This window comes from Callithrix jacchus, chromosome 9, assembly GCF_049354715.1.
Source record: "Callithrix jacchus isolate 240 chromosome 9, calJac240_pri, whole genome shotgun sequence".
NCBI lineage: Eukaryota > Metazoa > Chordata > Mammalia > Primates > Cebidae > Callithrix > Callithrix jacchus.
In genome coordinates this window covers 107870849-107895811 of record NC_133510.1, presented here as the reverse complement: position 1 = coordinate 107895811, position 24963 = coordinate 107870849, and the positions used below count along the sequence as shown (strand labels likewise).

The 24963-nt window shown below is 40.6% G+C and overlaps 1 protein-coding gene across 3 annotated transcripts in view; it reads left to right on the top strand.

The window, feature by feature from the left end:
- Positions 1 to 1709: 1709 nt before the first annotated feature.
- Positions 1710 to 24963, top strand: part of SLC41A2 (solute carrier family 41 member 2) — a 163558-nt gene continuing 140304 nt past the window's right edge. The window contains exon 1 of one of the 3 annotated variants that reach the window (XM_035257448.2): positions 1710 to 1802. The gene's annotated coding sequence lies outside the window, so the exon portion shown is untranslated. Of the gene's footprint in view, positions 1803 to 2117; positions 2318 to 15466; positions 15665 to 24963 lie in introns of those variants that run through there. The other 2 variants (XM_009004522.4, XM_009004521.4) reach the window with 2 other exon arrangements.

Genomic DNA, 24963 nt, shown 5'->3' with positions numbered 1-24963 from the left:
TTTCACAAGGGGGCACTTCCTCACCTGATTCCAATGTGAGTTACGTTCAGGGCTGAAATTTGATTTAAATTTGGATTCCCATTTGAAGCTTAACATATCTCCAAAGTACACAGTACTTTGTGGCACTGAAGGAAGAATATAAGTAGAAGGTTGCCTGCCACATGCCATGTAATGCTCTGAAGGGCAGTAGAAACCACCAGCTCTCTCAGAAAAAAAAGGTGGTAAATTTTTTTAAAAGCAAGAGAGGCTGGCTTCTATATATGCTTTGTGTAGAAATCTTGAAAGATTACATGCTCTGGGGCGGAATACCTATTGGTTGGAATTTCTGCCAAGCTTTCAAGAGTAGCTACTTACTTTCTAGTGATCTGTAATTCAAAAAACAACCAGAACAAAAACCAGTTGGAAATGCAGTCAAAACATTGCTTTTCCATATTCCTTGCAATTATACTTTATTAGCTGGTGAAGAACACCAGGATGAGCTATTATAAAAAGCATTACTGCAGATGGCCAGGAGTGATACTGAAGCACCCTTCACCCTGAAGGTGAAGGTTAAAGCTCAAAGTCTGATCGCAAAGCATAAGGAAAAACAAAACAAAGCAAAATTGGATAAATGTATGCTGGTGTCCTTCAGCACCAGAAAAGCTGCTACTAAATCACTGGTGTGGCTTGGACTTGATGGAAGCTTTGATTTGAAAAAAAGTTATCATTAGCTGTGTAATGTTCAGCTGTTGTTTTAGAGACAAGGTCTCGTTCTGTGGCCCAGACTGGAGTGCAGTGATGCGATCATAGCTCCCTGCAGCCTTGAACTCCTGGGCCCAGGCGATTTTCCCACCTCAGCCTCCTAGCTACTCCAGGTCTTGCTCTCGCTCTGTTTGCCCAGGTTGGTCTCAAATTCCTGGCCTCAAGCGATCCTCTTGCCTGGTTCTCCTGAAGCGTTGAGGTTATAGGAATGAGCCACTAAGTCTGGCATTAGCTGTGTAATTTAAAAAATAACAGTCTTCACCGGACCAACAGCTTTCTTTTTTCCACTGGAGCATCCCTGGGGTGTGTCTCATTCCCTGAATCATACGTAGCAGATGCTCAATAAATAGGTTTTTGGTGTTTTTTTTTTGAGACGGAGTCTCACTTTGTCATTCAGGCTGGAGTGCAGTGTCGAGATCTTCGCTCACCACAACCTCCGCCTCCCGGGTTCAAGCGATTCTCCTGCCTCAGCCTCCTGAGTAGCAGGAATTACAGGCGCGTGCCACCACGCCCAGCTAATTTTTTTTGTATTTTTAGTGGAGACCAGGTTTCACCATGTTGGTCAGGCTGGTCTTGAACTCCTGACCTTGTGATCTGCCCGCCTCGGCTTCCCAAAGTGCTGGGATTACAGACAGGCATGAGCTACCGCTCCCGGCCAATAGTTTTTTTTTTTTTTTTTTTTCTTAAAATAAATGAGCTCTCTGATTTACATGCAGACTTTGGATCAGTTTAATCTGGGTTTAAAAGCAAGTGTGGGCAAACTTGAAAAGCCTGGCACCCCAGCCAACTCCTCGGCGCCCCGTGCACTTGGCGCCTACACCTGCTTGGCACGGGGAGGGTGCTATCCGGGTGCCCTAAACCTCACGCCCTCGGTGGTGGTCCTTGCCCTTCTCCCTCGGACCTCGGCTCCTGCACCGCCCACACTATGAGCTGCTGGGCCGAAAGGCACGTGCTTGGGTGTTAACCCCAGTCTGCAAGAAACCCGACCTCAGCCAAAAAGAGGCCGCTGGTCTGAGAAATAATGAGTCACGGATTCGGGGATTCGGACCTTTGAGCAGGAGGTGAAGTGGGCGTGCGTGGGGTGGTGGGGAGGCGGGCTGTCGAAGGGGGCCGCAGGCCTTCTCTCCTGGGCAGGCTCCCCCGAAAACCGCCCCCTCGCCGTAGTCCAGCGACCCCGTTCCCCGCAGCCATCTGCTAGGGCGCGGCCCGGGGTCCGGGCGGGGCGGTGTTGTAGCTCCGGGTAGTCGCCCTGCGGGCCACATCATCAGGCCCGGGTTTCCCCGGCGGCGGCGCGGCTGCGCGTGCGCCGGACTGCCGCGCGGGGGCGGGGAGGGGCAGCCGGGAGCCAAGGGGCCGCGGGCGCCTGCTGCCGGGCTGTCAGCTCCGGGCCGCCGCCGCGCGAGGAGGCGCACGAGCAGGAAGGAACCGCGGGTTGGGAGCCGCTGTCTTCCCCGTCACCGCCGGTGCCCGGGGGCTAGGTGAATGCCCCTTCAGTTCCCCACCCGGGTGTCTCCGTCCGGTCTGGGGAGACGGGGACCCCTCTCCTCAAACTGGCCGCTGCCGCGCTTCGGGACAGGTAATCGTGGAGGGGAAGTCTCGGCTTCGGCTCTGCGCGCCGCGTTCGGGCGCATCCCAGGTGCAGGAGGGAGGTGGGGCAGAGAGGCCTGTCTTGGGACCCGGCGGCTCGGGGAGCGGTGGGGGCATTCACTCCCGAGCCGCCGTGACCCCAGCGGGTCCCTCTACGGGCTGCCGGGCAGCGCCCGAGCCCAGGTCCCTGCGCCTGCCCCATCTCGGGCAGAGGGGAAGCTGCTCCGCCGGACCAGTGGTCTCGGGCGCCCAAGGTAGGGACAGGCGGCGGGTGGTGGCTGAGTGATGGGCGAAGGTGAGCTGGGATGGAGATGCTGCGAGGCTCGCTCTGGCACACCCCAGATGCCTGTTCAGGGCTCGATAAGTGCCCGGTCACCCTGTTCTTTCATTCTTCTTTTTATATATATGGAGTATATCTCAATTTTAGAAGCCCAAATGCTCATTTATAGAGAGAGATGACACGTATCTATGTGTTATTGACATACATTGATATGAATATTACGCGTATATGTCATCTTTTTTTGTAGTGGACAATTTTTAAATTGAGATATACATCACATGCCATGAAACTCATTCTTTTAAAGTGTGGATTTTAATATATTCATGAAGTTTTGCAAATATGGTCACTATCCAGATCATCATCCCCAAAAGAAACCATGTCTCTCTTAGTAATCACTCCTCCTTTCCCCTTGACCCCACCCCCCTAGCCACTACTAATCTACTTTCTGTTTCTATGGATTTGCCTATTGTGGAAATCTCATTTAAATGGAAGCGTACAATCCATGGCTTTTTGTGTCTGGCGTCTTTTGCATACCATAATGTTTTCAAGGTTCATTCATTTTGTAGTACTTATCAGTACTTTACTTTTTATAGCATATTAATATTGTTGTATAAGTGTATCACAATACCACATTTGTTTATTTAGTTGATGGACATTTGGGTTGTTTCCAGTTTTTGGCCATTGTGTATAATGCTGCTATGCACATTGTGTACAAGTTTTTGTGGACATGTGTTTTAAATACTCTTGGATATACCTAAGAGGGCAATCGCTCTGTGTTTAACTTTTCTGAGGAACTGCTAAGCAAAGCAGCTGTACCATTTTTCATTCCCACCAAGGTTTCTTCACATCTTCCCCAACGCTTGTTACTTTTTACTGGTGATTTTTTATTGTAGCTTTCCTAGTGAGTGTGGAATGGAATTTCTTTGTGGTTTTGATTTAGATTTCTCTAATGACTGGGGATGCTGAGCATCTTTTCATGTGCTTATTGGCCATTCATACATTGTCTTTGGAGAAAATGTCCGTTCCTATCCTTTACCCATATTTTAATTGGGTTGCTTGGCTTGCTTTATTTATTTTGGAGATTGACTCTCAGTCTGTTGTCCAGGCTGGATTGTATTGGTGCAATCTTGGCTCACTGCAACCTCCACCTCCTGGGTTCCAGCGATTCTTCTCCCTCAGCCTCCTGAGTAGCTGGGACCACAGGTGTGTGCCACTATGCTGGGCTAATTTTTGTATTTTTAGTAGAGGCGTGGTTTCACCATGTTGGCCAGGCTGGTCTCGAACTCCTGACTTCAAGTAATCCACCCACTTGGCTTCTCAAAGTGCTGGGATTACAAGCGTGAGCCACCATGGCCAGCCAGGGTTGCTTGGCTTTTTATTGAGTTTTATTGTTCATTTATGGAGAAAAAATTTGATTAACAGGTTTGGATACTGGCACTGACTTGAAAAAATCCAACCAATCTGATACCGAAAAACTTAATGCTTATTCTTGGGTAAATGTTGAATAAGTGCCACTTCAGTCTTTAAGAATACCCTACCTGTTAATTCTTGGACATCTTAATGCCCCTTTACATTTACTGCCCTGGTATTTTGAGCAAAGCTATAGAAGGCATGTTTCTGACTGGAGTCAAGAGAGACCACCCTTAGTTGATATTTCCGTATATTCTATGCTCAATTTGAAAATCCCAGTTATCACTTTAATTACAAATAATTTATATTAGTGGTCAGGTAAACAAACTAATAATAAATGGCAAGCATAAATTACTCAAAATTTTATATGTTTAACTTCTCAGTAAAGTGGAGAATCTTAAGTTTGTACAGTGTAGTTTTTATTACAATTATGTTCATGTGTGGGTGTTAAATAAATATTTTTGATGGCACTGAAGTTAAGAGCCACTTACAGCTAAATGAATGCTGCTGTGCTTATTTCATGGTTAATTTCTGAGTGCACACAAATTCAGCATCAGGTCTTTTATAGCAAAAGACACCAAAAAGCCCTGATGTTTCCTTCCAGGAATTCAAGCCCGTTTTTCCACTGATCCAATATGATTGTTGTTAAAGAAAAAAGTTATTCAATGATACATGGTAAAGCATGGTAAAGAAGACTACTCAGGACCACTGTGGTGGGTAAGGGACCGTGGAATGGGATTTTGCAGTGTGGGAGGAAGACAAGGCTCAATTCTGAAAATGGCATGGGCAAATGGGAATTTATAGCCAAGGTCAGTGGACGGAAAAGTACAGAGAGGAAATATCGGCCGTGGTGGTGGTTCATGCCTGTAATTCCAGCACTTTGGGAGGCCGAGGTGGGTGAATCATGAGGTCGGGAAATCAAGACCATCCTGAACAACATGGTGAAACCCCATCGCTACTAAAAATACAAAAAATTAGCTGGGCATGGTGGTGTGTGCCTGTAATCTCAGCTATCCAGGAGGCTGAGGCAGGAGAATCACTTGAACCAGGGAGTCGAAGGTTGCAGTGAGCCGAGAATGCGTCACTGCACTCCAGCCTGGTGACAGAGTGAGACTCTGTCTTTAAAAAAAAAGAGAGAGAGAGGAAACATCGGTGGCAATGGGTAGTCAGACCAAACCAACCTAACAGGATTCTTGCTGAAGACAGGCCAGAATGATCAAACACCACCTGGGGAACAGTGGAAGATGAGGAATCTCATCAGATTGTGATGGCAATCAGATGGTGAGGGTAATCAGGTAGTGAAGGTAATCAATAATCGAGGGCCAGCCAGGTGTGGTGGCTCACGCCTGTAATCCCAGCACTTTGGGAGGCCGAGGCAGGCAGATCACCTGAAGTCAGGAGTTGGAGACTAGCCTGGCTGACATGGCGAAACCCTGTCTCTACTAAAAATAGAAAAAATAGCCGGGCATGGTGGTGGATGCCTGTAATCCCAGCTACTCGAGAGGCTGAGGCAGAAGAATTGCTTGAACCCAGAAAGTGGCTTAGGTTGCAGTGAGCCGAGATCACTCCACTACACTCGGGTCTGGGGCAACAGAGCAAAATTCCATCTCAATTAAGAAAAAAAAAGCGAGGGCCAAGAGTCAGGGGCTCTTGCTAAACTGACTTAGCAAGATTCTTTGATAAAACTACATTTTACAAGGAAGTGCAGATGAGCCCAGGAGAAGGTTTAGAAGCCTGACCGAAGTTGCCTCAAGAAAATAATCTGTCATTGTTTAAAATTATACTACCCAGTTTACAAAATGTTATAGAAAATAACAGTAAAGGTTTCCAAATGGAAATAATAGATAAGCAACTGATAAAAAGCGCAGCCTGACTCTGGTCTTCAACATATGCATTACAAAACCATGGATATATGAGTTAACCCTTTTATGTCTCTGTCTTTATTTAGAAGAATGAGGGTGGTAATTTCAGGCTTATAACCCAAGCGTGTGTTTTTACTTTGTTTTAACTAATGAAACGATTATCAAACATATTGAAAACATAAACTATCTAACCTGATATTGATTGTTACTAACCCAATGATGTACAGATATCTTGCCACTGTAGATGTTTTCCCAAATTGTCCTTCTCTGCCCCCTGGAGTTTTTACTGGCGCTTATTGGGGAGGACTGAAAGTAGAGGGCAGTGACAATTGGGAACAGCTATGGAGATATGATCCCTCCGAAGCGATGGTCACAGCTGACCTGTCTCCTTTATGGTAGTTGAGGGCTAGGGACCCCTTATCTTCTCTCTGAAAACACTGTAGTTAGATTTATTTAGCTTAAAAATAACAAATATAGAAATATTTAGGTGAAAATGACTAGAACTGTCAGTTATTCTATTTTAATGTGAATGGATTTAATCAGATTGCTTTCTTCTTGGTTAGCTGCACTAAGGAAGCGGGAGTTTTGACTTGAGGAGGGATAGAAGATGTAAGTATTATGGGATCGTGGAACATTTTGGAAGTTTGGGCAAAATTTGCCCCATTTCTAAAAGTAAGGATGTTAAAAATGGAAAGCTTTAGATAGCATGAGGGATCTGAGAGATGAGGAAAGAAAAGCAAGAATGAAACAATTTGGAAGGAAAGGTTGCAGGATATAAAGACAGATTCGACTTATTTCAACATTTTTGCACAAGAAAAATATCAAAATAGGAAAAGTGGAAAAAACCTTTTCCTTCATTTGATCCCTTTTCCCTTTTGCCCCACCTTGCTCCTCTGGGCTAACTGTTCTCCTAGGACCCAGAAATGAGGCTGGGATTACTGTTGTTCATGTTGAAGCTTTCAAGTGTGTCAGTTACATACCCCTTCTCTCTCCAGATTCTAGTCAGATTGAGATCAGGCTCAAACCAGATGAGGATTTCAATACTATTAAAATAATAGTGTAATTTTCATTTCTGATAAAGCTGAATTGGGGAACTGAGCTCAGACCCATGCTTACTGTTCTTTCTTGACTTACCCAGATGAAACTGTTACACCAGGAAATAGAAGGGAAAGTCCTGTCCTAAGGAGCTTATCTTGTAGGAGTTAGAATGGAAAGGAAAACTTTCTCTCCTTGAGGGCATAGCGAGTGAGTCCAAGAGAGCCAGTGAGAGCTCAAGGGTGGAGCCTGTCTAAAACGTTGACCTTTATACCTATCCTAGCAATTAGGTAAGTAAGGTGCCTGGTTCCTGTGGGAGGAACTACTGATGGGGGTGGAGAGAAAGAAAAGTGTTCCTTTAATCTTGTTTTCTCCTACTTAGAGGAGTGAAAGTTCTGTTGTCATTGTAGAGAAAAAAGTAAACAACCATTGTCTCACAGTTAAGTGTGTTATGGGTAATAAATAGTGTTTTGTAGGTTAGCCTAGGAACTAATTCACCATATATAAAAAAAATATATATATATTTTTTTCCTTGGAAATTACTAAATCTCTTAGAAACTTTTGAATGATCTTTTTTTTGTGTAATTAAATATATAGATTATTCAAGTCTATTTCTTTGTTTTACCAGTACTGGTTAAATATTTATGGAATGTCTTGATATGTAACAGGCACTGGTCTAGGCTTTGGGATTCAGTGGCAAACAAGAATGGGTCCTTTGCTCTAGGAGTTTACAAACTAGAAAAATAATTAGTACAAGTACCATTATGATAAAGCATAATAAGCTAATAAAGTGTAGAGTGCTTTGGAACCACAGAAGAGGGAGACCTTATCTATGAGGGCCAGAGACATGATGTTTAAGAGCTGAGATCTTAAGTTGAATGGGAGTACCTAGGTAAAAGGGAAGAGTGAGGTTGAGCAAAAGTGTTTTGGGCAAAGGGAACATGTAGAAAGGCCAATAGGAACATGGAGAATGTGGTACACTAAAGTGACATTTGTTTTTTAACTGCTGGCATGTACTAGTAGATTGTGAAAGCAAGTTAGTAAGTTGTAACCCACATTTTTTTTTTTAAAGAAATACAATAAAAACTAAGGGTGTGTCACTCTTAGATACTTACTGAATTATAGAGGTAGGGGTGTTTATGCAGGATTTAATTAACCTTATTAAAGAATTTGGATTTATCTTAGAGGAAATGACAAGCCATTGAAAAGTTCTAATCAGGGTCTGATTAGAGATCTTTACAAAAAAATCTCTTAATTCATTGGCCCAGCATTACAGGTATTCCAAAATCTGGTTCCCATCTATTCCTTGTGAAGAATTTTCCCACTGTTTTTGTTATTGGAATATCCCAGTTCCTAAAGATTCATTTGCCTGAGTACCTTTGCACCAAGACCAAAGGGTCTGCGACAACAAGTTTCACTTCTGTCCTTTCACACTGAATCTTTGGCAACTAATCTAGTGCCTGGTTCACAATATAGAGACTAAGCAAATCTTTGTTGACAGAGTCTAAATGCCTTTAATATTAGGAACATTATGCAATAGTAGACGTGACATTGCTCTTTCTAGTAAAGCCTGTTTTGGGACAAAGAACAAGTTTTCATTCAAAATTTTTTTCTCAGTTGAAATCATGTTTAGTGCTAGAACTGCATACGTTTATTAAAAAAATAATTTAACAAAAGGTATTCTTATGTTAAAAGAGTAGTAGAGAAAATAGAAAGAACAGTAAACATTCTGGTTTGATGTTTCTCCTCCCAGGGAGTACAGGGCAGTGACACAGATTGCTCAAAGGAGCAGCCAATCCAGAAATCATTTCTGTTTTGTTTGAACTTAGAGATATTCTCTGAGCACTCATCCAAAGGCATCACCATTTTAGAAAAATGGCTGAGGACAAAAGGAATAGATTATTAGGTTGGTGCAAAAGTAATTTCAGCTTTTGCAGTTAAAAGTAATGACAAAAACTGCGATTACTTTTGCACCAACCTAAATGAGGTAAAATATATCAATCAAATGAGCTTAATGAAGAGCCAACAGAAAATAGATTTTGTTCTAACAAATGAAAGTAGAACATCCATATACCCTAAAGAATTTACAAATAAGAATTTAATGATGTCAGTTTGTTGCCAGAGAATGATTCTACTCTCACAGTATTATGACTTCACAGAAAACTGTGAAACCCAACCATGAAGGAAAAATTATTTCAGTGTTTGGTTCTGATAAGTGGCAAAAGAAGTTAAGAAAAATTCTTAAAAGGTAAGGAGATTTCAGTTCCAATTCAAATCTGTCTTAGTAAATTTTTGACTTGTGAAAATTTTGCTCATTAGTTTTTCAGTTAGGGTTTGTGTATCTTAACTGGAATGCTAAAATCAAATTTTGCTAATATGAGATGGCTTTTAAAAAGCACTCAGAGAATTTTATCTTTTTATATGCCACAGAGTCTTATTTTAAGCAGTACATTGTAGAACTAAATGGAAACTCTTAACTTGTATAAATTTATCCTAAGGAAATAACTCTAAATATGGGAAAGTATTATGCACAGAGATACTCATTTTCATTGCAATGTAATTTAGCCAAGATAATATCCTGCTATAGGGAAATTATTTACAAAAATTTGGCAATCCATTTGAAAAAGTTTAACCATTAAAAAGACTTTTTTAGAGCAATAGTTTCTTTCTGTTAATTTTTAAATAAACAAGTAAAAAGTGCTCAACTTAAATGAAAGTTCATTTAATATAAAAATATGTAGAATCAAAAAAAAGTGGAAATGGGATTTCAATCTTGCTTTTCCCTGTTGCCTACCCCTCCCTCAGCCACCTCTATCTAGGCATACCCAGTTCTTTAGAGGTAAATGCTTTGAGCACTTTGATATTTGCCTTCCAGATCTTTTTCTAACCCAGGGGTTTTTAAACTGTGAGGAGGAGTTTCAGGGTCTTCTCAAGTTGGGTAATATGGGGATCCAGTGCCTAGAAATCAGGATGCTTCAACAGGTACTGCTTTGCTTTTACAAAACTGTTTTATATACTGGGATTTCACATAGGGTTTAATTTAAATCAAGGGTTCTTCTGCATTGAAAATAAAAGGTTTAGCCAGCCGCAGTGCCTGTAGTCCCAACTACCTCAGGAGGCTGAGGTGGGAGGATGGCTTGAGTTCAGGAGGTCATGACCAGCCTGGGAAAAGTAGTGAGAATGTGTTAGTCCATTCTCACGGTGCTATAAAGAAACACCCAAAAGTAGTGAGACTGTGTTAGTCCGTTTTCACAGTGCTTTATTATAAAGAAATACCCAAAACTGACTAATTTGTAAAGGAAAGAGGTTTAATTGGCTCACAGTTCCACATAGGTGGGGAGGCCTCAGGAAACTTACAGTCATGGTGGAAGGCAAAGGGGAAGCAAGGACCTTCTTCACATGGCAACAGGAGACAGAGAAGTGTGAGGAGCGAAGTGGGGAGAGCCCCTTATAAAACCATAAGGTCTCATGAACCCGGGAGGTGGAGGTTCCATTGAGCCCAGATCACACCATTGCACTCTAGCCTGGGCAACAAGAGCAAAACTTCATCTCGAAAAAAAAAGATTCAGTGCACCCATTATTTTATTCATTCCTCCTTTCAACTTGTAGTTGGTGAACACTTACATTTTGTCTAATACTGTGTGGGTTACATGCAGAATTTTGTAGCAAGAGCTCATAGACTAGTAAAGGATGATCATTGTGTAAATAAGTGATGTAATGTGTTATAAAGTAGGAGCATTCCAGGAGCAGGTACTAAAGTTAGCAGTGGTCTGTTATTTCTTCCACACTGTTTTATATTGGTACTTATAAACAAGATGATTTATGATATGATTACATTTCTGGGTCTTCCGAAAATATTTGTTCATTTATTAATTAACAGAAGACAGTATAGAAATGGTTTACCTATGAATCAGAGGTGAGACCTGGGAAGGAGCTGTTTACATTCTTGAGCTATAAACTGGGTTCAAAAATAACTTGAATCCAGTTTACTGGGTTCTAGTGTTGGGCATGAAAGGAGCTGAGAGAGAACACTAGAAGGACCTTGGTTCTATCATTCTCGTGCCCATGGCTGTGTACTGGTGCCAGAGATCATAGCATAGAGAAATGTCTGCAGTGGCTTCCTTATCATTAACTGGTTAGTCAGAAAGTGACCAACTCAAATATTGTGTCTTTATCATACCAACGTCGTAACTTTGGGCATATTACTTAACCTCTCTGAGATGCAATTTTCTAATCTGTGAAGGATGAACATGGCTATCTTCTAGGTTTTTTACAAAAGATAAAATGAAGTCAATGTATATGAGGAAGCAATTCTTTTGGCTTTACATAGTATTGATGTAGATAGAATGGGTGATCTCCTTTCCTTTAGGTTTAAGTTTTTATATCTTTTGGAGGACTTACTGATTAGACTTTAGTTCTTTGGAGCAATGGTTTTGTAGTCTGAGGGTGTCATTTTGATGAGCTATTCATATTCTTGGTAAGTATAAATGATGTAGGAAGCAAATTAGGCCAAAGGACTACTTCCTGGAGAAATAAACATTTTTTTGGTCCTTATCCAATGGTCTTAATGAAAGGCTACTCTTATACATTTGAAAAAGAAGCCGGTGTGGTGGCTCACGCCTGTAATCCCAGCACTTTGGGAGGCCAAGGTGGGTGGATCACCTGAGGTCAGGAGTTTGAAATCAGTCTGGCCAACCTGTCAAAACCCTGTCTCTACTATAAATACAAAATTAGCCGGGTGCGGGGGTACATGCCTGTAATCCCAGCTACTTACTTGGGCAGCTGAGGCAGGGGGATCACTTGAACCTTGGAGGCAGAGGTTGCAGTGAGCCAGGATTGTGCCACTGCACTCCAATCTGGGCAACAAGAACAAAACTCTGTCTCAAGAAAAAACAAACAAAAGAAAGCAAAATTATTAGGGATCCCTGCATCCCAAAAGCTCAGCTGCTATTTTCTTCATTATATCCGCTATTGTCGCCTGTCTTTTAGATAAGAAACAATAAAGAATTTCCAGGGCGGGCGCGGTGGCTCAAGCCTGTAATCCCAGAACTTTGGGAGGCCGAGATGGGTGGATCAAGAGGTCAAGAGATCGAGACCATCCTGGTCAACATGGTGAAACCCCATCTCTACTAAAAATACAAAAAATTAGCTGGGCATGGTGGCGCGTGCCTGTAATCCCAGCTACTCGGGAGGCTGAGGCAGGAGAATTGCCTGAACCCAGGAGGCGGAGGTTGCGGTGAGCTGAGATCGCGCCATTGCACTCCAGCCTGGGTAACAAAAGCGAAACTCCGTCTCAAAAAAAAATAATTTCCATAGTAACAATTTTAATTATTTCCAAGAAAAGTCAGAAAACTCTGTTGTGGCATTTCTAGATTAGTGGAGTTTCAAAATGACCCCAGGCAAACCATGGTGGATTCTAATGCTTTCATGAGTTCTGGTTGAGTAGACTTAGTTCATTAGCATAAGATTTAAGATAATCTGGTTTATTTGTAAATTATAAAAATGTTATTTAGATGTCTTCTATAAATTAAAATATATATGAGATATGATACTTAAATTAAAAAACAGTATTAGGGCTAGTTCCTAGTCCAACTTTCATTGTCTTTTTTTCCTTTTAAAACATCGTGGTTCCCTGAAGACTTATACTTTTTGGTATACATATGTGTACTGTTTAGTATGTATTTATATTGGTCAGTGCATATATGTATGTAAAATATATATGTAATTAAAATACTGGCAATTTAATTTAGTGAAAAATAGGATGAGTTATATAAAATATGAATATTAAAATCCAGTTGATTTTTTAAAATAGATTAGAACAAAATTTTTTTGTTCTAATCTATAAAAAAACAAAAATTTTTTGTTTTAATTGTTCAAAATAGTTTATAAATTTGAACAAAACAGTTCATCTTAAAATTAAAAGCCAGTGGTTGGACGTGGTGGCTCACGCCTGTAATCCCAGCTTTGGGAAGCTAAGGCGAGTGGATCACCTGAGGTCAGGAGTTTGAGAACAGCTTGGCCAATGTGGTGAAATTAGCCAAGAAATTTGTATTTCTCTACTAAAAATACAAAAATTAGCCAAGCATGGTGACACATGCTTATAGTCCCAGCTACTCAGGAGGCTGAGGCAGAATTGCTTGATTGCTTCTCCCAGGAGTTGGAGGTTGCAATGAGCCACCTGAGATTGCACCACTGCACTTCAGCCTTGGCGACAGAGTGAAACTGTCTCAAAAAAAAAAAAAAAAGAAAAAAAAGATAAAAATAAATTAAAAGCCAGCAATTCAGTACAGCAATGTACAACATTTTTGTGATTGTGTGACATAGCATGTTTATTGGTAAGAGAAGAAAGAGGTGGGAAGTTAGGTTTTGAGCCTTTTATAAAAATGTGTAATAGTGATGAATGATGATAATATTAGCTAACATTTATTGAAGTCTGTTCTAAGCACTTTGTATGTATTAAGTCATTTAATCCTCACAATAAACCAGTGAAGGAGATGTATTTACATGAGAAAACTGATGTATAGAGGCATAGGTCCCACAGTGAAAGTCACGATGTAAGCCAGTTTGACTCTGAAGCTCCAGCTCTTAACTGCTCTTATTATCATTAGTGTGTTGACACTTCTTGACAGTTAATTTTTGCAAGAAGATTGTCTTTCTTAATTGAAATGTGAAGATTTGACAAATAAGTCACTTGAAATTTCCCTATAAAAATCACTCAATACAAGTCATATCATTTCATCAAATGAAAGCATTGCAAACATCTCAATAAGCTTTGTATAATTTCAAACATAGCATAAAGTACTTGCCATAAAGATTCCACATGAATAATACAACTTTGAATAAGTAATTAATATTCTCCTTTTAAAAATGTGCCTGGATCAGGTGTGGTGGCTCATACCTTTAAACACAGCACTGTGGGAGGCCAAGGTGGGAAGATAGCCTGTGGCCAGGAGTTCAAGACCAGCTGTGCAATGTAGGGAGATTCTGTCTCCACAAAACATTTTTAAAAATGAGCTTGGTATGGTGGCATGCACTTGTAGTTCCAGCCTGCTAGAGAGGCTGAGGTGGGACGATTGCTTGAGTCCAGGAGTTCAAGGAAAAAGTGAGCCAGGATCACAGCACTGCATTCTATCCTGTTTATCCTGGGCAACAGAGTGAGACCATGTCTCTACAAAAAAAAAAAAAAGTGCCTGATAGAAATCTGTCAACTCAGATATGGGATTTTGATTGTGTATGGATTTTATAACCTGAATTTAAAACTCTTATGCTCCTGATTAGAATAAAAAAATCTATTCCTTTCTCAATCCCTGGGAACAATGCTTAATATGCAATCAAAACATCTTTGAGCACTAGAAAGGGTCACCAAAAGAGATAAAAAAAAATTTAATGTTTTATACTTTTTTTTAAAAAACGATGAAGTAGAATTCATGGTGAAAAAATCATACCTTTTTGTGACTCTTATACTTGTTTTGTTTGTCATTATTTTAATTATGAATTGTATGTGGTGGATTGAAGGGGAGGTACACCGTGGACTTGGTAACTTGGTTTCACCTTGGAGCTTGATGAGTTGTAGTTATTTACTTACAATCATGTAACCAATATAAGATATAAATGAGTCATGGCTGCGAAATAATGGAATACAGCAGAATTCTGAATTGTCTGAAAGTATTTAGAGTGTATTAATTGAATGAAGGCTGTTGCCTTTTATTTAAAGATAACTCTAGCATAATGTTAAGAAAATTTTATGGATATTTTATGAATTAGAAAAAACAGGATGCAAAGCAGTGTGTTCAATATGAGACTATTTTTGTTTCAAACATGTATTTGGAAAAAATATAGTAAATTTATGAATGACTATCTCTGGATGGTGGATTTTCAGGATAAACAGTTTTTGTTTATCTTTTTTTCTTTTTCTTTTTTTTTCCCATTGAATACGTATTACTTTTATGAAACAAAAACAACAAAAGAGAACTCTATACCAGTGGATATTAGAAATACACTTTTAAATAATCTGGGAAAGAAAGGTAGTTGGGAATTTTTTTTTTTTTTTCTTTTTGAGACAGTCATTCTTTGCCCAGGCTGGAGTGCACTGGCGCCATCTCAGCTCACTGCAACCTCTGCCTTCCAGGATCAAGCAATTCTCCTGCCTCAGCCTCCCAAGGTAGTTGGGAATTTTTATGAGCAAAGACCACTATATGACAGCTAAATTGGCCTTTGGGATGGTTTTGAGAATAGTTTTAGCTTAAATTTCAAGTTGGGCTTAGAACCCTCCAGAAGAGTTCTTTTGAAAACAAATAGTCAAAGTGGTGTTTGAATAAAATAGTGCACAGCCCTGACTGACGGATAGAAGAGAGACTTGATTGCAGTGAGTAAAGAACTCAGTTAGGTCACTGTTTCAATTTGATGCCAAGATAATTGAGTAACATGCTACTGTGTACCTGTGATTGACTAATCTCAATTTAGTCTGTTCTGATGAGTTGACACACTCGAACTGATTTACAGGAAGTGCAGTTTGGGGAAGGTAGAAGATTGGTTTCATTCCCTGGGTGGTGCCATTACGAAGGTATCCTGGTGAGGGAAGGTGATGTTAGGCCTCCACCTAAGGAAGATCGTGGTGTGGAGGCTGTCCTACACTGCCACTTCATCATCTGATGGGGGGTAATGTGTTTCAGTGCTGCCAGCTCAGAGTAGAGCCCTGCTTCTCTCTGGGGACAGGGGAAAGAGAAGGGCTTATGGATGAGTGCTCCAAGTAAGTATTTATTATTTGATAGCCATAAAAATTATGAGAGATTCGTGGACTAAAATTGTAGAATAAAAAGGATAACCTTACAGATGGCAGGTAATTTTTTTCCTTTTACTTAAAAAGATAATTTTGTTGTTCTTCTAAACATTGATACATTGGCCTCTTTTCTTTCTTTCTCTTCTCTTAAAAAGGTCTTTGCTTTTTTTTCCTTTTAAACTTGGACCCATTGGCATCTTTTCTGCACCTTAAAATTCTGGAAGCTTTTAACTTTCAGTTTAATTATATAGAGTCAAGTGTATATTTTAATTTGGTTCCTGAGTGGGTTTTGCATTTTAAAAATCAAATTCTGAGAGGATAAAAATGTGTTCAGGATGAAGTATGGAAGTATACTTTTATATGAATCCTGAATAACAATTTCTACTCATTTGAAATGCTAATGAACTGCAGTTATTTAGTTTCTAAATTTAGCTATTTCAGATTTATAAGTGCCAGGAAATCACTATTTCTTGTAGGTATTTTTTTTTTTTTTTTTTGGGGGGGGAGAGGAAGGCAGGAAGGGAGGGAAGAAGGACGATAGGGAGGAAGGAAGGGAGGAAGGAAGGGATGAAGGAAGGAAGGAAAGAAGGAAGGGAGGAAGCGGGGAGAGAGGGAGGGAGGGAGGGAAGGGAAGAAAGGAAATCAAGCAATGAGAGAGACATTGCTGCCCTGGATCTAGAGGTTTACAAGTTGATTTCTTTTTTTTTTGAGAGAAGGAAAGAAAAAAAAATAAGTAAAGGAGAGGAAGAAAGAGGAAGAGAAAGAGGGAGAGTAAATGGAAATACTGCTTTATTTTGAAAAAAATTGGGTATTAATGATGGCCAATCAATGTTTCATTTAAGTTTATGGGTAGGTGTGATGTGGTATTGACAAGAATGTATATTTTGTGTATTTGAAGTGGAGAGCCTTATAAATATTTATTAAGTTTACTTGTTCTGGATCTGAGTTCGAGTCCTTGATATCCTTATTAATTTTCTGTCTCATTGCATCTAAGTCTCGTATCTGGGTGTTAGGATCGTTAGCTCTTGTTGTTGCATTGATCCTTTTACCACTACATCTTTGTTGCTTTAAAATCTATTTTATCCTATATGAGAATTGCAACTCCTGCTTTTTATTTATTTATTATTTATTTTTGCTCTCCATTTGGTTGGTAAATCTTTCTCCATCCCTTTGTTTTGAGTCTTTGTGTATCCTTGCATGTGAAACATGTCTGGATGTAACATGCCATTGGGTTTTGGCTGTGTCTTTTGATTGGGGGATTTAGTCAATTTAAATTTAGGGTTACTGCCATTTGATGTTGACTGGCTGTTTTATCCATTCGTTGGTGTAAATTCTTCTTTATGTTGGTGCTCTTTACTTTTTGGTGTATTTTCAGAAAGGCTAATACTGGTTGTTTCTTTCTGTGTGTAATGCTTCTTTCAGAAGCTCTTGTAAAGCAGGCCTGGTGGTAATAAAATCTCTGAGTTCTTGCTTGTTCATAAAAGATTTTATTTTTCCTTCAGTTGTGAAGCTTAGTTTGGCTGGATATGAAATTCTGGGCTGAAGGTTCTGTTCTTTGAGGATGTTGAATATTGGCCCCCACTCTCTTCTGGCTTGTAGAGTTTCTGCTGAGAGATCTGCTGTAAGTCTGATAGGCTTGCCTTTGTGGGTAACCTGACCTTTCTCTCTGGCTTCCCTTAGTATTTTCTTCTTCGTTTCAACCCTGGTGAATCTAACGATTATGTGCCTTGGGGTTGCTCTTCTTGAGGAATATCTTTGTGGTGTTCTCTGTATTACCTGGGGTTGAGTGTTGACCTGCTTTGCTAGTTTAGGAAAATTTTCCTGAATAATATCCTGAAGGGTATTTTCCAGCTTGGATTCATTCTCTCCGTCGCATTCAGGTACACCTATCAAACGTAGATTTGGTCTTTTCACATAGTCCCACATTTCTTGGAGACTTTGCTCATTCCTTTTTATCCTTTTTTCTCTAATCTTTTCTTCACGTTTTATTTCATTAAGTTGGACTTTGACCTCTGATATCCCTTCTTCTGCTTGAACAATTCGAGTGTTTAAACCTGTGCATACTTCTCGGAGTTCCTGTATTGTATTCTTCAGTTCCATTAATTCACTTATACTCCTCTTTAAGTTGTCTATTCTCAATAGGATTTCATCAAACCTTTTTTCAAAGTTCCTAGTTTCTTTACGTTGGGCTACAACATGGTCTTTTAACTCACCAAAGTTTGTTATTATCCATTCCTCGAAGAGTGATTCTGTCATCAGGAGGCGCTCGTTCTCCATCAAGCCTTGTTCCATTGTTGATGTGGAACTGTGATCATCTTTAGAGGGAGAGGCGTTCTGACTTTGAGTATTCTCAGCTTTTTTACGCTGGTTTCTTCCCGTCATTGTAAATTTATCCTCCTGTCGTCTTTGAAATTACCAACTTTCAGATTAGGTCTCTTGAGTGGACGTCCAGGTTGTTAGTTCCCAGGGCCAGAGCAGCGGCGTTAAAACTGATGGTGCTTTTCTGCCCAGGATTCTCCTGTCTGGCTTCCTTCTTGTGTCCGTAGTAGGTGACTCTGCTTTCCCGGGGCTCCAAACCTCGGTCAGAAGGGGAACCGGTCCCGTTTACTCTGCGCCGAGTGCTGCCGCGCCGAGGTGTCGTCGCAGCCGCTGCGCCGGGCTCTGGTGTCCTGCTGGGGCCCTTGTGGGTCCTCCGAACCTGTTTACTCTGCTCCGAGAGCTGCAGTGCCGAGGTGCCGGCGGAACTGCTGCGCCGGCCACGAGAGTGGCGCTGGCCACCGGTGTGTTTCCTCCACTGGGGGATCTTCTGCTCCGTGAGCGACCAGAATTTGTCTGAAAGTGTGGCGTCCTCTAGTTCTCCGTGCCTTCCCTGAGAGCTGCAATCCTGGGATGTTAGTGATCGGCCATCTTGGATCGTTCGTCTTGTAGGTATTTTTTAATAAGCTGACTCTGCGTGACAAGGTAGACTACATAAGAATAAAACATAAACGCTACAACTTAACAGAGTGCCAGATAAAATAAAACCAGGAGTATAACGTTAGATGAGTAAATTGAATATAAAATTTGAGTTTCAGATGTAGCTGTAAGTTTTTTTACTCCTGAACTAGAAAAAAAAAAGCTGGCTCAATTTTTTTTTTTTTCCTCTCACTTCTGTAAGCTGGCTCAATTTTTTTTTTGAAGAAAAGCAAAAATACTAGTTTTAGTAGCAAGGTCTTCTATAGCTATAATTTCTAAATAAATGTTCTATGACTATAAATAGGGGAGAAGGTGTTGAGTGATGAGGTAAAGTTCTCTGAAATTCTGAAATAGTTTTCAGGAAATCAATGAATTTAACATGTCAATTTTTTTTTTTTGGTGACAAGATTTCACTCTATAGCCCAGGCTGGAGTGTGGTGACACGATCATGGCTCACTACAGCCTTGACTTCCCAGGCTCAAGTGATCCTCCCTCCTCAGTCTCCAAAGTAGCTGAGACCACAGGAATGTACCATGTTGCCTGGCTAAGTTTTGTGTTTTTGTAGAGATGGGTTTCTGGCACATTGCTCAGGCTGGTCTCAAACTCCTGGGCTCAAGCGATCCGCCTGCCCCAGCCTCCCAAAGTTCTGGGATTACAGGTATGAGTCACTGTGCCCAGCCACATGTCAATTGTAAGAGAGAGTATTAAGTGTTTGGTAGTTTTTAAAAAATAAGATACATGTAAGAAATGTTTAAGAAAGAGTAGGGGAATTAAATATACCTCTTTTTTGTTGTTGTTTAAAAGTACTTTCTCAACTTCAAAATAGAGTTCTCTAGTTCAGCTGGTTTGCTATCCATCTACTGTTTGACTTGTCTCAAACAACAGCAGCACTAACACTTTTGGTAATTGTTTGTTCCTGTGTTATAAAAGCAGGATGTTTATTCATCACTGTCAGTTTAATCAGAATTCCAAGTTAAATGATTGAATTATTTTTCACTTTTTATTTATTTATTTATCTTTTTCTTTAGAGACAGAGTCTTGCTCTGTCGTCCAGGCTGGAGTGCAGTGGCGAGATCTCAGCTCACTGCAACCTCCGCCTCCCAGGTTCGAGCAATTGTCTCTGTCTCAGCCTCCCGAGTGGCTGGGATTACAGGCACCCACCACTATGCCCAGCTTATTTTTGTATTTTTAGTAGAGACGGAGTTCCACCATCTCAGCCAAGCTGGTCTTGAACTCCTGACCTTCGTGATCCACCTGCCTTGGCCTCCCAAAGTGCTGGGATTACAGGTGTGAGCCACTGCACCTGGCCTTATTTTTCAGATTTTAAAATTAATTTTACTTTAAGTTCTGGGACACATGCAGAATGTGCAGGTTTGTTACATAGATATACGTGTGCCATGGTGATTTGCTGCACCTATCAACCTGTCATCTAGGTTTTAAGCCCCACATGCATTAGCAATTTGATATTTTTCACTTTTCAGTTGCTTGGTTTGATAGGGGCTAGATAAAATCTGATAGAATGAACTGTACTCTGTTTAAGCAATCCACTTAGTTCTTTGGACACGTAACATATTTATTCTGTCAAAATTTTCTCAGTTAAGAGTTGGTTTAACTGGATTGTGTTTTAGTTGATTCATTGGCTGGCTTTTGTTGTATCCTTCCAAATGAAAATTCCTTTAAAAATTTCTATTAATTTTTTCTGGGGATGTGGGAGTTGAGAGTTGTGATTCTGAGAACAAAACCAGTGGCTCTGCGTCTGGTTTTATTGAAAAATTATTTGAGATGTGTTGAGGACCTATTATATAGAGGATTCATTCAATATATCCATTATTACTTCTGTAGGCTTAAACAAATCCTTTACACATGTTTAGGTATGTAGAAGCTTAAGGACTGATAAACATCATAACATTATTCTTTTCTGTCAGTAGGGAACCCTAGAAATGAGTGATTGTTTTATGGAATCAGCTAGCTCTGGGGCATCAGTAGCTATGTTGTGTCTGAGACGTCTTAAGCTCTCAAGCTTTTGTGTTTGTGCAGATAATTCAGTACCATCTATTTTGCAGCAATTCAGTGTTACTGACATGGCAGTTAATTGTCCTTTCACCTCTCCTCCATGTTCCCCAACTTGTTAAGAAAGTTTGACATCACTCTCTATTTCCTAAATTAAACCTATGTGAGTTCTTGAATTCAGTTTCAGTGGAAAGTTTCTAGGTTAAGCCAAAAAGTCAAGATTTTTATTAGAAGCTTTTCTTTTCTTTTTCTTTCTTTTTGAGATGGAGACTTGCTCAGTCACTCAGATGGGAGTGTGGTGGCACAATCTTTGCTCACTGCAACCTCTGCCTCCTGGGTTCAAGTGATTCTCCTGCCTAACCCTCTTGAGCAGCTGGGACTACAGGTATCTGCCACCATGGCCAGCTAGTTTTTTGTATTTTTAATAGAGACAGGCTTTCGCCCTATTGGCTAGGCTGGTCATGAACTCCTGACCTCAGGTGATCCACCCACCTTGGCCCGCCAGAGTGCTGGGATTACAGGCATGAGCCACTGCGCCCGGGTAGGATCGAACTTTATTTTAGCCAAAACAAAGAAAAAAAGAAAAAAAAAAGGGATGAAAGGTGATACTTTCTTTTTTTGAGACTGAGTCTTGCTATGTTGCTCAGGCTAGAGGGGAATGGTGCAATCTCAGCTCATTGCAACCTCCACCTCCCGGGTTCAATTGATTCGCCTGCGTCAGCCTCCCAAGTAGCTGGGATTATGGGCACCCATCACCATACTCAGCTAATTTTTGTATTTTTAGTAGAGACAGTGTTTCACCATGTTGGCCAGGCTGGTTTCGAACTCCTGACCTCAAGGTGATCTGCCCTCTTCGGATTCCCAACGTGCTGGGATTACAGGGCTGAGCCACCGCTCCTGGCCAGGAGTTAACTTTATGTATTTTAGCCAAATAAGTAAATAAATAAAAGGAGATAGGAGATAAAAAAAAAAAGGTACTTTCAGATAATTTCATTTCATTTTAGAGATGAGCCTTTTTTTTTTTTTTTTTTTAATAGCAAACAGAAACATAGAGGAGGTATACTTAAAAAATGAAAAGCTGGGCACGGTGGCTCATGCCTGTAATCCCAGCTCTTCAGGAGGCGGAGGCGGGTGGATTGCCTAAGCTTAGGAGGTTGAGACCAGCTTGGGCAACATGGTAAAACCCTGTGTCTACTAAAATACAAAAAATTAGCTGGCCATGGTGACATGCGCCTGTAGTCCCAGCTACTCGGGAGGTTGAGGCGGAAGAATTGCAAGAACCTGGGAGGCGGAGGTTGTGGTGAGCCGAGATCACACCACTGCACTCCAGCCTGGGGGAAAGAGCGAAACTCCGTCTCAAAAAAAAAGAAAAGTAAAAATGAAAAGAATGGAATGTACTCTTGCAGAGTGACAAAAGAAAGAATATAAAATAATCATAAAATCAATTTCTATGTGTGTGTGATAGTACTGTGGATTTTAGTATGTTTATATAAATTTACCTGCTTTACAAGTTTTGAGATTTTCAACTAAATGAAATGGTGGTAATAGATTACATTAAAAAAATTTTTTTAATTGTTGTGGGGACAAAACAAAATGTTAAACTCCCATTTAATACCTTTCTTAGAAATTAGGAGTGACCTGTGTCTTCTGACTTTCAGCTCTGCTGGATTTCCTGAGTTGTTTTTTAACTTTTGCAATGGAACACATGCCTCTTTCAGTACGATAGGCAGAGTTCCTCCAAGATTCGGTTTGGTAAATCCACACACATACAATATACTTTATTTTATTTACTTTTAAAAATAAGCCATTTTATGACTGGGTGTGGTGGCTCATGCTTATAATACCAGCACTTTGGGAGGCATAGGCTCCTGCTCTATGCTCTTCCTAGAAGTGATCACTTGAGGCCAGGAGTTTGAGACCAGCCTGGGCAACATAGCAAGAGCCTATCTCTACAAAATATTTAAAAATTAGCTGGGTGTGGTGTCTTACACCTATTGTCCTAGCTACTCTGGAGGCTGTGGTGGGAGGATCACTTGAGCCCAGGAGTTTCAGGCTTCAGTGAGCTATGGTTGCACCACTCCACTCCAGCCTGAGTGACAGAACAAGACGCTTTTTTATTTTTGCAAGGTTGAATTCATAAGTAGTGATCTGATCTTATTTTCCTTTAAGTCAATGATCCCCGACATGACTCTTTAAACCAGTGGTAAACTATGACAAAGCTCTTGAAAGAAACATGAAATGAACTTTTCCATAAATCTAAGTGTGTTCAGTGAAAAGTTCTGCCCTTTACTGAGATTTTGTCCTTTCTACATTTTTGGTGTTAAAATGTTTATGTATATTTTAGGAAAAGATTGTTTTTAACTTTGTAAAATTTTGGGAGGAAATTTTGGTTTTTGACATTCAAATGTTTGGAAGCCAGTTTTTTTTTTTTTTTTTTTTTTTTTTTGAGACAGAGTTTCGCTCTTGTTGCCCAGGCTGGAGTGCAATGGCGCGATCTCGGCTCACCGCAACCTCCGCCGCCCAGGTTCAGGCAATTCTCCTGCCTCAGCCTCCTGAGTAGCTGGGATTACAGGCACGCGCCACCATGCCCAGCTAATTTTTTGTATTTTTTCAGTAGAGACGGGGTTTCACCGTGTTGACCAGGATGGTCTCGATCTCTTGACCTCGGGATCCACCCACCTTGGCCTCCCAAAGTGCTGGGATTACAGGCTTGAGCCACCGGGAAGCCAGTGTTTTTAAATTCCTTGACCATAGACTGGAATCTTTAAATGCTCAGTATATCAGAGAGACTCTCCTAAACTAAAATGGATAGGAATGTGTGGGTCAGATTACTTTTTGAAACATACACTTTTTAATTAGCTTTTGTTAGGTTTTGCTGTAAATAAACAATTCCAAACTCTCAATGGCTTTCTGGGGCAAAGCTTTCTTTCTCCTGCTATGTGTAGCCTGTGGATTGCCATGGGGTGGCTGTGGTCGAGGTATCTCTCCATGTGTCTTTGTCTTGGGACCCAGTCTGAAGAAGGAGCAACTGCCTAGGACATGCCATTGTCATGACAGGGGGAAGAAAGAGACAGACCTGAATTGTTTCTGTTGGTAGGTGTTGCTGCTGCTCTTTTTCTCTTGGCCAAAGTGAGTCCCATGGCTAAACCTGGTGGTAGTGGAGATGAGGAAGGATAATTTTCCTATAGTCCCTGCAAATCATATGACAACAGGTAGAGACAGGAATCATCCTGTAGGAGGGGAGCAGTAATGGGGAGTAATAATAACATCCATCACAGTATCAATCATATTGAAGCACTCTTGTATATGCACAATTTGAAGACCAATAATGAACACTAGGTACCCACAACCAAGCTTAATCAGTGTAACCAATACCTTTGAAACCTCTTGGGTGTGTTTATATCACTTCACCAAATGTAAGCACTCTCTTGAAATATGTGTTTATCATATCCTTATTCTTATATTCCATTGTATAGATATGCCACAATTTATCCTTTCTCATGGATTAATTCCATTTATTTTGCTGTTATGAATAATGCTACCAAGAATATCTTTCGTGCGTCTTACGGTGTACAGTGTGAATTTCTTCAGGGCAAGGATTTAAGGATGAAAATGCTAGATTGTGGGGCACATGCCTCTCAGTTTTGGTAGATAATGCCAAATTGTTTTCCAAAGTGGTTTTGGCAGTTTATATTTGCACAAGTAGGGTTGTATGCAGTACCACTGCTTACATCCTGTTCACACTTGAAAACCTGGTAATATCAAATGTTTGGTGTATTAGGAATGAATCAGGTTCCTTTTTGAATGTATTGGGAGGTGCTTCTCAAGCTAACACAAATTCTTTGGGATACCATTAAAAATGAAGATTTGGATTGAGGAAGGTGAGTTGGGATGGGAGCTGACTGAGGCCCTGTATTTCTTAGTCTCCTAGTTGATGCCATGTCATTGGACCCGAGACCACACTTTGATAACAAGAATCTAAGGCACTAAATACAGTCATACATCTCTTAATGAAGGGTTTAATGATGGGGATAAGTTCTGAGGAACATGTTGTTAGTTGCATTTCATCACTGTGTGATCATAGAGTATGCTAACACAAACCGAGATGGTAGAGCCTACTGCACATCAAGGCTGTGCGGTATGGCCTATTGCGCCTAGGCTACGGTACAGTAAGTACTATACAAACCTGCATAACATGTTACTGTACTGAATATTATAGGCAATTGTTACACAATGGTAAGTATTTCTGTATCTAAAAATAGAAAAAGTATAGTAAAAACGTAGTATAAAAAAGTAGAAAATGA